The 10,395-nt window shown below is 40.8% G+C and overlaps 1 protein-coding gene across 1 annotated transcript in view; it reads right to left on the reverse strand.

The window, feature by feature from the left end:
* LOC136877733 (very long chain fatty acid elongase 7) overlaps nt 1–9,546 on the reverse strand; it is a 192,445-nt gene extending 182,899 nt beyond the window's left edge. The window contains exon 1 of the mRNA XM_067151946.2: nt 9,420–9,546. The gene's annotated coding sequence lies outside the window, so the exon portion shown is untranslated. The remainder of the gene's footprint in view (nt 1–9,419) is intronic.
* Between the last annotated feature and the right edge of the window lie 849 nt (nt 9,547–10,395).

The raw sequence follows: 10,395 nt of genomic DNA on the forward strand, positions 1-10,395 counted from the left end.
ATCATGTTTAGTCTCACCTAGTACCGATAGCCACTTCGTGTCTCAATGCTTAGGAAATACACACAATAAGAAGTAATGTATTTTTCTTGCAAACTTTGTACTATGCTGGGATTAAAAAATGTCAGTGAATTCCTTACGACTAGCTTTCAGTGAAGTAAATGTAATTTTAGTGTTTATTTCTCAAAAATATATTTGTAAGGGTAATTAAGTAAAATATTTCTCAGGTAACTGTAACTCAGCCCAATTAATTACTTCTTTCTTGTACTCTTTCCATCCCTGTACTCTTCATATTACAGACCTAATCTACCCTTAAACGCACAAAAAGTTGGCCAGCAAAAATGTTATTTAATTTTATACATTCTCGAAACACGAGGATATTCGTAAGCTGTGGATAACCGTTGGGCGAAGAGATGACACTTGGAATCCTACTACAAAACAATACAGTATATCGTCGCTTCACCGGTAAAACGTCCGACTCGTTGGCTGAACGGTCAGCGTACTGGCCTTCGGTTCAGAGGTCCCGGGTTCGATTCCCGGCCGGGTCGGGGATTTTAACCTTAATTGGTTAATTCCAATGGCACGGGGCTGTGTGTATGTGTTGTCTTCATCATCATTTCATCCCCATCACTACGCGCAGGTCGCCTACGGGAGTCAAATAGGAAGACCTGCACCTGGCGAGCCGAACCCGTCCTGGGATATCCCGGCACTAAAAGCCATACGACATTTCATTTATTACCGGTAAAACGTAATCCGCAAAGCTCTTCCTATCCATTATACTCCTTATGACTAGTCACGCCTCCCAGCCACATATAGATATGAAGCCCATCAGAACAATGTCCGTTGTGTTCGTTTTCGTATGCCGACGAATAACCGAAAATGAACCTAACATGCATTATAGGAGTGCGTAAATACGTAATGCAAGCATACATTCCTATAGTACGGTACAGTAAGGTTAATTTTCCTTTACACATGGGCATAGGAAAAGGAACACAACAAAATTTGTTCTGATGGACTGCATAACCATATGTGGTTGGGAGGCGTGACCAGTGTTAAGGAGAATAATGGATAGGAAGAGCTTTGTGGAATACAACCTTTTACCGGTGAAGCGACGATATAAAATACGACGGTCAAAACTGAAGCATATTTAAACAGAACAAGTCATTATTTTCTTAGACTTTTCCGTACTTTTGAAGAATAATTTTGTGCTGTGCACATGCATAGTTACGAAACCTCGTTCTTATTGTCCCAAACAGATATGATACTTAAGAAACTGATGATATTCCGTATATTTGTTTTCAACTCAAATATATCGAGTTTCAAACTTTTTATTTACTGTACAAGTAAATTATCAATTTTGGTGTATCTCTCTTCAAAGTTCGGTTGGCCGAGGCAGGAGAGAAGAGACTTCGTTTATCCTGAAACGTTCCTTTTACTTTTTTTTTTTTTTTGCTATTTGCTTTATGTCGCACCGACACAAATAGGTCTTATGGCGACGATGGGATAGGAAAGGCCTAGACATTGGAAGGAAGCGGCCGTGGCCTTAATTAAGGTACAGCCCCGGCATTTGCCTGATATGAAAATGGGAAACCACGGAAAACCATCTTCAGGGTTGCCGGCAGTGGGGCTCGAACCCACTATCTCCCGATTACTGGATACTGGCCGCACTTAAGCGACTGCAGCTATCGAGCTCGGTCTATTACTTTTCTGTATGTACGGTAAAACTATCCTCTTTTTAAACAAGTCTTCTGGGCTTTAACTGTGTCGAGAAAACAAGGTAAAATTCTTTACGTTTCGAGGTGAACTTTGCTCTACGTCTCCAGAAGAAAATCTCCTCTCTTCACGAGGAAGACTTCTCTACGGTCCCTGAAAGAACTAATCTAAATTGAGGCCGATAAACTAGAAGTTACGACCTTCAAACAACAAGCATCATTATCATCATCATCAGCAGCACTCATCATTACCAATCTAAATATCCTCTAGTTGTTTTAACCATATGCCATTGCTGATTGTACTATTTCCAGACCTTTACTTGCAAGCACGCTACCAATAGAACGTGGAGTGGCATAAATTTGTTTATAATTCATCAACAATCAGGTGTCAAACCCACACACACTATTATTTCGACAACACCTTCCACGCCGTACGCATTCTACTGTATGTCAAACTTAGCAGTCGCAAGCCCAATACAGTCCCGTTGGAACTTTATTAAACATAACTGTACTTTATACTGTAAGCCGTTAGAAAGACACTTATATAAGAACTGCCTGACTCCGTAGCTGAATGGTCAGTGTTCTGATCTCCAAATAGTTAAGTTCCAGATTCGATCCAGACCAGTTCGTGGTACGAACGGCACTGCACGGGCTGGGATGCCTGAGCCCGTGGGTTTGAAGTGCTGCGCGGTGGGCCTGGCTGTAGGACTCTGGGTCATCGTCCCCCATGAGACAAGTTAGATTCTCTAGCTCCTTACTCCGCTAAGTGAAGCTGACCCGCTACTCCTACATCATGAGGCTGATTATCAGTAAAAGTACTGAAATCGTTTGATTTTTCCATCGGGCTGACTTTAGTGGCCCTTCTGCTCCCTATTCAGTGAGAACTCGAACTACACCGACATACTTTCGAAAGTTGTTCAGGGATATCTTCTGGGTATATTGGTATATACTCCGCTGGCTCATTACAGAGTAATAATGTAATTACGATTTATTCCGTTTGTTACCCTCATTCAACACATACCGTTTATATTCAGTACATCCCGGCCTGAGTGGCTCACTTGGTTAGACGTTGGGTTTCTGAGCCCAAATTCGCGGGTTCAAATCCGGCTCCGGTCGGTGGCCTTTAAATGTGTCGTTGGCTTCCGACAAGTTAAAAGATCTGCTGGACAGAATTCTGACACCCGTGCGTCCGTCAAGGACTAGTATTTAGGACGGACCTAAAACAAATACTTTTTTCCAGTGTAATAAAGATGTGAAGCTAATTGCGGCAACGGAACCAAATGGAATGTAATTACTGTGTAACAAGCTGTAGCGGCAACTGGTTCGCTTTCAGTGCTGAGTGTGGGTGACGAGTGAGGGAGAGAGGGGCGTAAGACTGTAACTCTCCGGTCGCGGTTTCTACAGCGTTGCCGCGTTCACTACCCACTAATCATCAACTCTTTCGATAAAGAAGAATGCGCATGGATGTCACCATTGTTTGAATGCTCTGTTGAAAGTGTAATAATGAGTTATTTATTTTTAATACCTACACCTGGCGAGCCGAACCCGTCCTGGAATATCCCGGCACTAAAAGTTATACGACATTTCATTTATTTTAATGAAATTTTCTTGGGTTACCAACGGTAGCCCGTAGAATACACCTATGGGTTTTACTTATCGGATCAGTTATACTGCCCCAGTGAGGGAAACAGTGGCAAATTACCTGACTCCATATCTTACTTAGTACGCCTCATTTTCGCGCCGCTACCGGCTGTTGCGATTTCCCATAACCTCTGACGGCGCTATATGAGGATACAATCAGTATATGGGTTGATAACCTAACAGACAGACAGATAGACAGGGAGAAAGACAGATAGACAGATAGACGATCAAGTTCTAACGGACTGAGTCGAGATCGAACCCTCCGACATGAGCTCAGAAAGCCAGCAACACTACCGTCTGAGCCACGGGCCAAATATTGAAACCATCATTCTTACTTTGATAAAGAAAATACACTAGTTAGGGGACTTGGCAGTGTTTTCTCCCTTTGCTGGAGCCGAGCGGTAAAATATTTGAGAATCACTGGGTTGCTGGAAGCAGGACTAATTTAACAAGTTATTTTGGAATAATTTTCGCGTACTTGTCATCATTCGCAAGAACGTCTGCAATGAAACCAAGGAGCTATAGGAGGTTTATGTTGCTGCTTGGAAAGTCAGAAACTTGTCTCTCCAGCAGGTACATCAAATTCTTTTCGGAAAATTAAATATTTAAGGAATCGAACCAATTACGACCCAGCAGGCTAGGCCCATCTTTTTCCATTTACATTTTTCCGTTGAAACTGGCCAGCACATCACAAACACCTAAGATCTCTTAGTTTTCCTTCGACCATTGTTGGAGAATAACATCAGATGAATTCATGGCTTCTTTTCCATTTCATAAGCGTATAAACATAATTTCTCCTATTCAGTCTTGCCTAAGGCACGGACGAGTGAGGTCGCATTGAGTGGAGGGTCCCGGGAGTGGGAGGTGTGGGTGAAAGTGCCGAGTGCAGGAAGGTTGTGGAGAAGTGTGCCGACAATGATTGGTGTAGAGCAGTACAGGGCGACGGTAGGAAGATGGCAGGGAAGAATGAAGAAAGAAGAAATGAAATTAGGAGGGTGTGAAATGGATTTGGAGAGAAAAGGTGAACTATTGCTATCAGCGGCGGTGATTATAATTTTGCTATGCATTGGGGGGGTCGAGCTGAACCCAGGCCCGACCTCTAGTAGAAATGAGGAAAGGGAAAATATGGACGCATTCAAAAGAGCCGTAAAAGAGGTGGTCGAAGAAGTTGGCCCTTTTGAGCAAATAAAAAATATGATTAAAGAGCAAACCAGGGAGTTTGGAAAAATGGAGGTATGGTTAAGAGAAAAAAACGGAAGGTATAACAGCACAAGTGAGACATAACACCGAAGAATTTGTAACATTAAGGGAAAAAATAGGACGATTAGAAGAGGAGAACTTGAAGCTGAAAGTAGAAGTGGAAGCCAATACTTTATATCGAAGAAAGAAGTGCTTATTTATATATGGTGGGCCTGAGGAGTTGAGAGAAGACAAAGTACATACAACTTATAAAGTAGTGGACTTAATGCAGGGGAAATTGAAACTTAACTTTAGTGAAGTAGATATAGACGATGTGCAGAGGGTGGGAAAAATTAGGGGCAACAGGCCTATCAAACTAGAACTGTTTTCTACGTTGATGGCTGATGCGGTGATAAGAAATGCGAGTAATGTGCAGAGAGAGAAAATATGGATCAAGAGAGACGTGGGTTGGGAGGCGATTAGGAACGAGAAAATACTCAGAAACACAAGATTCGTGCAATAAATCAAGGGTTGAGAGCGACTATTAAAGGGCAAGAACTAGTGGTATCAGGCAGAAATTGGAAGAGAATCTGGTCTGTAAATAGATTGATTGACTTAGACAGGAGGATAAAAGAAGACGAAGAAAAAGTGAGTAGTGCAACGAAAGGTGGGGAAGTGAGGCGAGATATCAGTAACAGTGTGCAGTGTGAAGAGGGTCAGGGAGAGGTGCCAGGGTGAAAATGTGATCATAAACAGTGAAGAAGCCCAGGGAGAGGTGCCAAGTGAAAAGGTAACCATAAGCAGTGAAGAAGAAAGGCAGGGGAGTGAAAGCAGCGAAGTAAGAGAAGCGCAGGGTAAAAAGGTGACGTCAGAGGCAACCAGGGGGTGTCTCAATCTGAGTTGGGATAGAGGCATGGGCAGAAGGCTGGCAAACGAACAGAGTTGGAGCAGAGGGAGAAATAGAGACTTAACGGTCATGTGGGGAGCTACGAAAAGTAATGAGGGTATTGTAATAAGAAACAAAAACAATAATAAAGTGAGTAAGTAAGTAATTAAGAGATGGAGGTGGTGTTTGTGGAGCTGGAAGTTATGATGGTATTTATTTGTGGAGGCTGAAATGTGGTGATGGGGAAGTGGTATGTAAGTTATGATGTGTTATATGAGGTGGAGTTGGTGTTATATTGCTGAAATGTGGTGTTGGAAGTTATTGAGGGCTTGGTATTTATGATTATGTGTTATGATTAAGTTAGGAGGTGTTATATTGTTGAAATGTGGTGTTGGAGAAGTGGTGATATAAGATGGTGGATGGCAGAAGGTGAGTATTATTGTCGAAGAAGTAGAGGTGGTATAAATGTGGTCTTGGAAAGGGCGGAGATGGATAAGTTATTGAGGGCTATTGCTGTAATGTGGTATTGGAGAAGTGGTGGTATAAGATGGTTGAAATGTGGTGATGGAGAAGTGATATGTAGAGTTATTGAAGGCTTGGTATTTATGATTATGTGCTATGATTAAGTTATGATGTGTCATATTGCTGAAATGAAGTGTTGGAGAAGTGGTGGTATAAAATGGTTGAAGTTATTGAGGACTGTGTTATATTGCTGAAATCTGGTGTTGGAAGTTATTGAGGGCTTGGTATTTATGATTATGTGTTATGATTAAGTTAGGAGGTGTTATATTGTTGAAATTTTGGTGTTGGAGAAGTGGTGATATAAGATGGTGGATGGTAGAAGGTGAGTGTTATTGTCGAAGAAGTAGAGGTGGTATATGTTGAAATGTGGTGTTGGAGAAGTGTGGAGAAGTGGTGGTGTACTCATGAGTAAGTTGTAAGGGAAGGCGGTTTGGTATTTAATCTGATTATTTATTACTGAATTTTTTCGGATGGAGAGGTGGTATATGAGGTGGAGCTGGTGCTATATTGCTGAAATGTGGTCTTAGAAAGGGCGGAGATGGATAAGTTATTGAGGGCTATTGCTGAAATGTGGTATTGGAGAAGTGGTGGTATAAGATGGTTGAAATGTGGTGATGGAGAAGTGATATGTGGAGTTATTGAGGGCTTGGTATTTATGATTATGTGTTATGATCAAAGTTATGATGTGTCATATTGCTGAAATGAGGTGTTGGAGAAGTGGTGGTATAAAATGGTTGAAGTTATTGAGGACTATTGTTGAAATGTGGTGAGAAGTGGTGTTATTTTGTAAATTTTAGATTTTGTAAATTTTGATTCGGTGGTGTATCTGAAATGGAAACTGTGTCGAGTACTTAGTTAAGTATGTGGAGTTGGGTAATGATTTGGGATTGCATGAAGGCAAGGTCTTTCTGGTTGTGTTAGAGTTGGTTGGAATGCAAGTGCTGAAATGCTGAGTGTTGTTGTTTGGAGTATTGATTAGGTGTGCTAGTGCTGAAATGCTGAGTGTTGTTGTTTGGAGTATTGATTAGGTGTAGGTCAGGAACAATAATGTGACGCAAGTGCAGTGCGCAATAAGGACACGTGATGAGCATGTTTGAATATTAAGTGAGTGCTGCAGCTAATGACTGCTAGGAATAATGCTATCATTATTATTATTATTATTATTATTATTATTATTATTATTATTATTATTATTATTATTATTGTTTTTATCATTATTTGTCTCTTGATTCTGGGGTTTTAATTCAACGGAAGGAGGGGCATGGCACGAGGTTCTGAGGATGACTGCTGTGGTGACTCTATTTTGGGGGTTGTACGTTTCCGGAATATCCAACGAACCTCATGGCATGCCCAGGGGATACGGTAATTTCTTTCCTTACCCTTTTTTGTGATGGGAGTTGTCCATTATTATTATTATTATTATTATTATTATTATTATTATTATTATTATTATTATTATTATTATTATTATTATTATTGAGATTTGATTATTTTATTTATTGTCGTGAACGTGGTGGCTTACGATTAGGAGTGGAATGGTGAGAGGGAAAGCATTGTAATCTGGTTGGATCTTGGGGCCTTCAGGAGGTCTCAACGGGAAGGGCCGGTCGAGTCATCATTGGGTTGGCGGCCTTCTTCTCACCAGGGGTGATGACTCGGCCGGACGGTAGGTTATTATGTGGTGTTTGTTCTGTTTGTGTTTGTTTATATGGTGGAGTGTGGTGGCTTAGGTTGGATTATTTTATTGTGAACATGTATTTGGGGCTGAACGCCTGTTATGTTCATGAATAAATAAATGAGTTAAATGAGTTAATTTCTCCTATTATCGAGTGCCCAGCCCCTGAATCAATTTCTATTTATATCCAGCGCCCGTCCAACCGCACTCTCCTCTTACTCGTCGACTGTAGACGGCTGTATATTGAAAAGTTAAGTAGCATTTTGTGCAACTTTCAGTTCTTCTGTAATATGACATGCCTTCAATTTCCGGACGAAAGAAGTAACCTTCTTATTATCATGATATTTTCCGTTTCTACATTTTTCTTCGTCAGGCCTACTCTTGCGAAATGCCCCATTTTGTTACAGTACCTGCAAATTGACTGTTCATGACGGCACATTGCAATTGGATGATGATATCCACACCGAAAGCATGATGTAACGGTTCAGAAGATTTCTTGTATTTTGATTAGACTCGAAGAACAGGACCATGGTTATCTTTTAAATCCATGAATTTTTTGAGGCAGATTCGTCCGCCATAGCTTCCTGATAAACCATTTTATACGTTAAATGAGAGTTCGCGAGGAGACGGCCCTGCAACCGTTCATCAGACATACTGCAAATCAATCTGTCGAGTAACATTTCTTCAAGATCGCGGAACTCACAGTGCCTGTTCACATGTTTCTTACACTATCACAACTATTTCCATCCAATACTTATATAGATTAACAAACCTTTATGCAAATAAATGAATCAGAATGCTAATAGAATTCTGAACAAAATACCTGGGTGTGGATTCGTTCATTCATTTATATATCTTGACGAACAGTGCAGATAAAAAGTCGTTTTATGTTACTTTCACCACTCCTATTCATGTACATGCCTGTAATATCAGTGACGGCTCGTGAAATTTTGTACAGGAGGGTCACCTTATGGTTCGAATACAGGCATGGATTAAAATATTTACACATACACGTATAAAGAATAAAAAACTATATGCCAAAACACAACTGGATTAACATTATTATTAATTCCTATCCACCCTTCTTTCTTTAGTTATAGCAAATCTCTCGATCATAGCTTGAGCATATTTTCCTCTCCGTTGTCACTGTTCTTCTCCGAAAAATCTTAATTTTATTCGATATAGAGAAACACCTTTCTCTTACCACAGTAGTCATTGGTATAGTTGTAGTATTATTTCCAATAATATCACATTCGGAATTAAGAGTCAATGAATTATGTAGCTTTTATTATTACTTTTTTTTTTCAGAGAACGACCTGCTACCCATCTCGGTCAAAACAGGCCTTTTCTCCAAGAAACATAGCCAGTGGCAACGGTTGGAGACCTTGTACCTTAAACGCCTGCTTTATGATCATGGGGGTTATAACCGGAAACTGATATATACGATTTTACGCTCGATGCTGAAGGCACATTTCGCGGTTTAGAAGTAATAGTCACCTTCCTCATGAGCTTAGAACCTGTATCGTCCTGTGTATAATGTACTGAAAAGTAAAAATTAAAATATGCTATGAATGTTTATTGGGAGGGCACGTGACCCTGTGACCTTATGCGCCAGCCAGCCGCCACTGCGCAGTATGTTCTTACGCCATCCGCCACGTATTGTCCAAGTGACATATGTGTCCTATACTCCATACTTGAATTTTTGGTTTCAAATGCTCTTTACTATGTCATACGAACAGAAAAAGAGAAATATCACTTTGCAGTTTTGGAAAAAGGGAGCATTGTTTATAGCAGAATGTACACTTACCTTCTCTTGATGAAGGAATTCCTACGTTGAGCCAATGACTAGCAGTGGAGTACCTGGTCTCTCGCATGCGACTGAAAATCAGAACAATCGTTTCGATTCATCATTGTCACTGTTTGTTCCTAATGAACACGACATTTAAGTGCGCGTTCCCCAGCTCTCCTTATAAATATTCTAAGACTGATTAGACTGAAGGACAAATCATGACAGTACAAAACTGAAATCTCTACTAACTACATTAACAGCGTAACTGGTCCGCTTGATCAGAGATGTCTATCACTTACCGACACCTAAGCATAAAAAACTTGTATGTCAGATTAAACTAATTTTACTGTTGAAGCAAAAATATGCTTTATTTAGAATTCAAAGTATATCACAATAAGTTCATTGATCATTATATTGCAACATTTTTCTTAAGAATTTGCTTTACATCGCACCGACACAGATAGGTCTTATTGCGACGATGAGATAGGAAAGGTCTGGGAGTAGAAAGGAAGCGACCATGGCTTTAATTAATGTACAGCCCCCAGCATTTTCATGGTGTAAAAATGGGAAACCACGGAAAACCATCTTTAGGGCTGACGACAGTGGGGCTCGAACTCACTATCTCCCGGATGCAAGCACACAGCTCCGCACCACTAACCTCACGGCCAACTCGCCCGGTATATATTAGAGCATGTTAGAAGCCTGTATACACTAAAAGCTTCCAAAATGCTTGCTATTCTCTGTGGTTTCGTATATTCACACAAGTTAAATTCTGGGACTCTGCATTAATTAAGACAGACCATGCGTCTCGACGGATTGGGGGCGAAGCCCACATCCATTGAGAAATTTTAGCCCTTCGGCCTTGTGGGCCCTGAGTGCACTTTCGACAGAATTTATTAACTGGACTGCATACTGTAGATGTGGTAAGAGGTGGCACTTGTTCAACGGAATCGAGCTGGTCAGCGTATGACCTGCACCCCGGGGGGTGAATTAG

Source organism: Anabrus simplex, chromosome 1, assembly GCF_040414725.1.
Source record: "Anabrus simplex isolate iqAnaSimp1 chromosome 1, ASM4041472v1, whole genome shotgun sequence".
Taxonomy (NCBI): domain Eukaryota; kingdom Metazoa; phylum Arthropoda; class Insecta; order Orthoptera; family Tettigoniidae; genus Anabrus; species Anabrus simplex.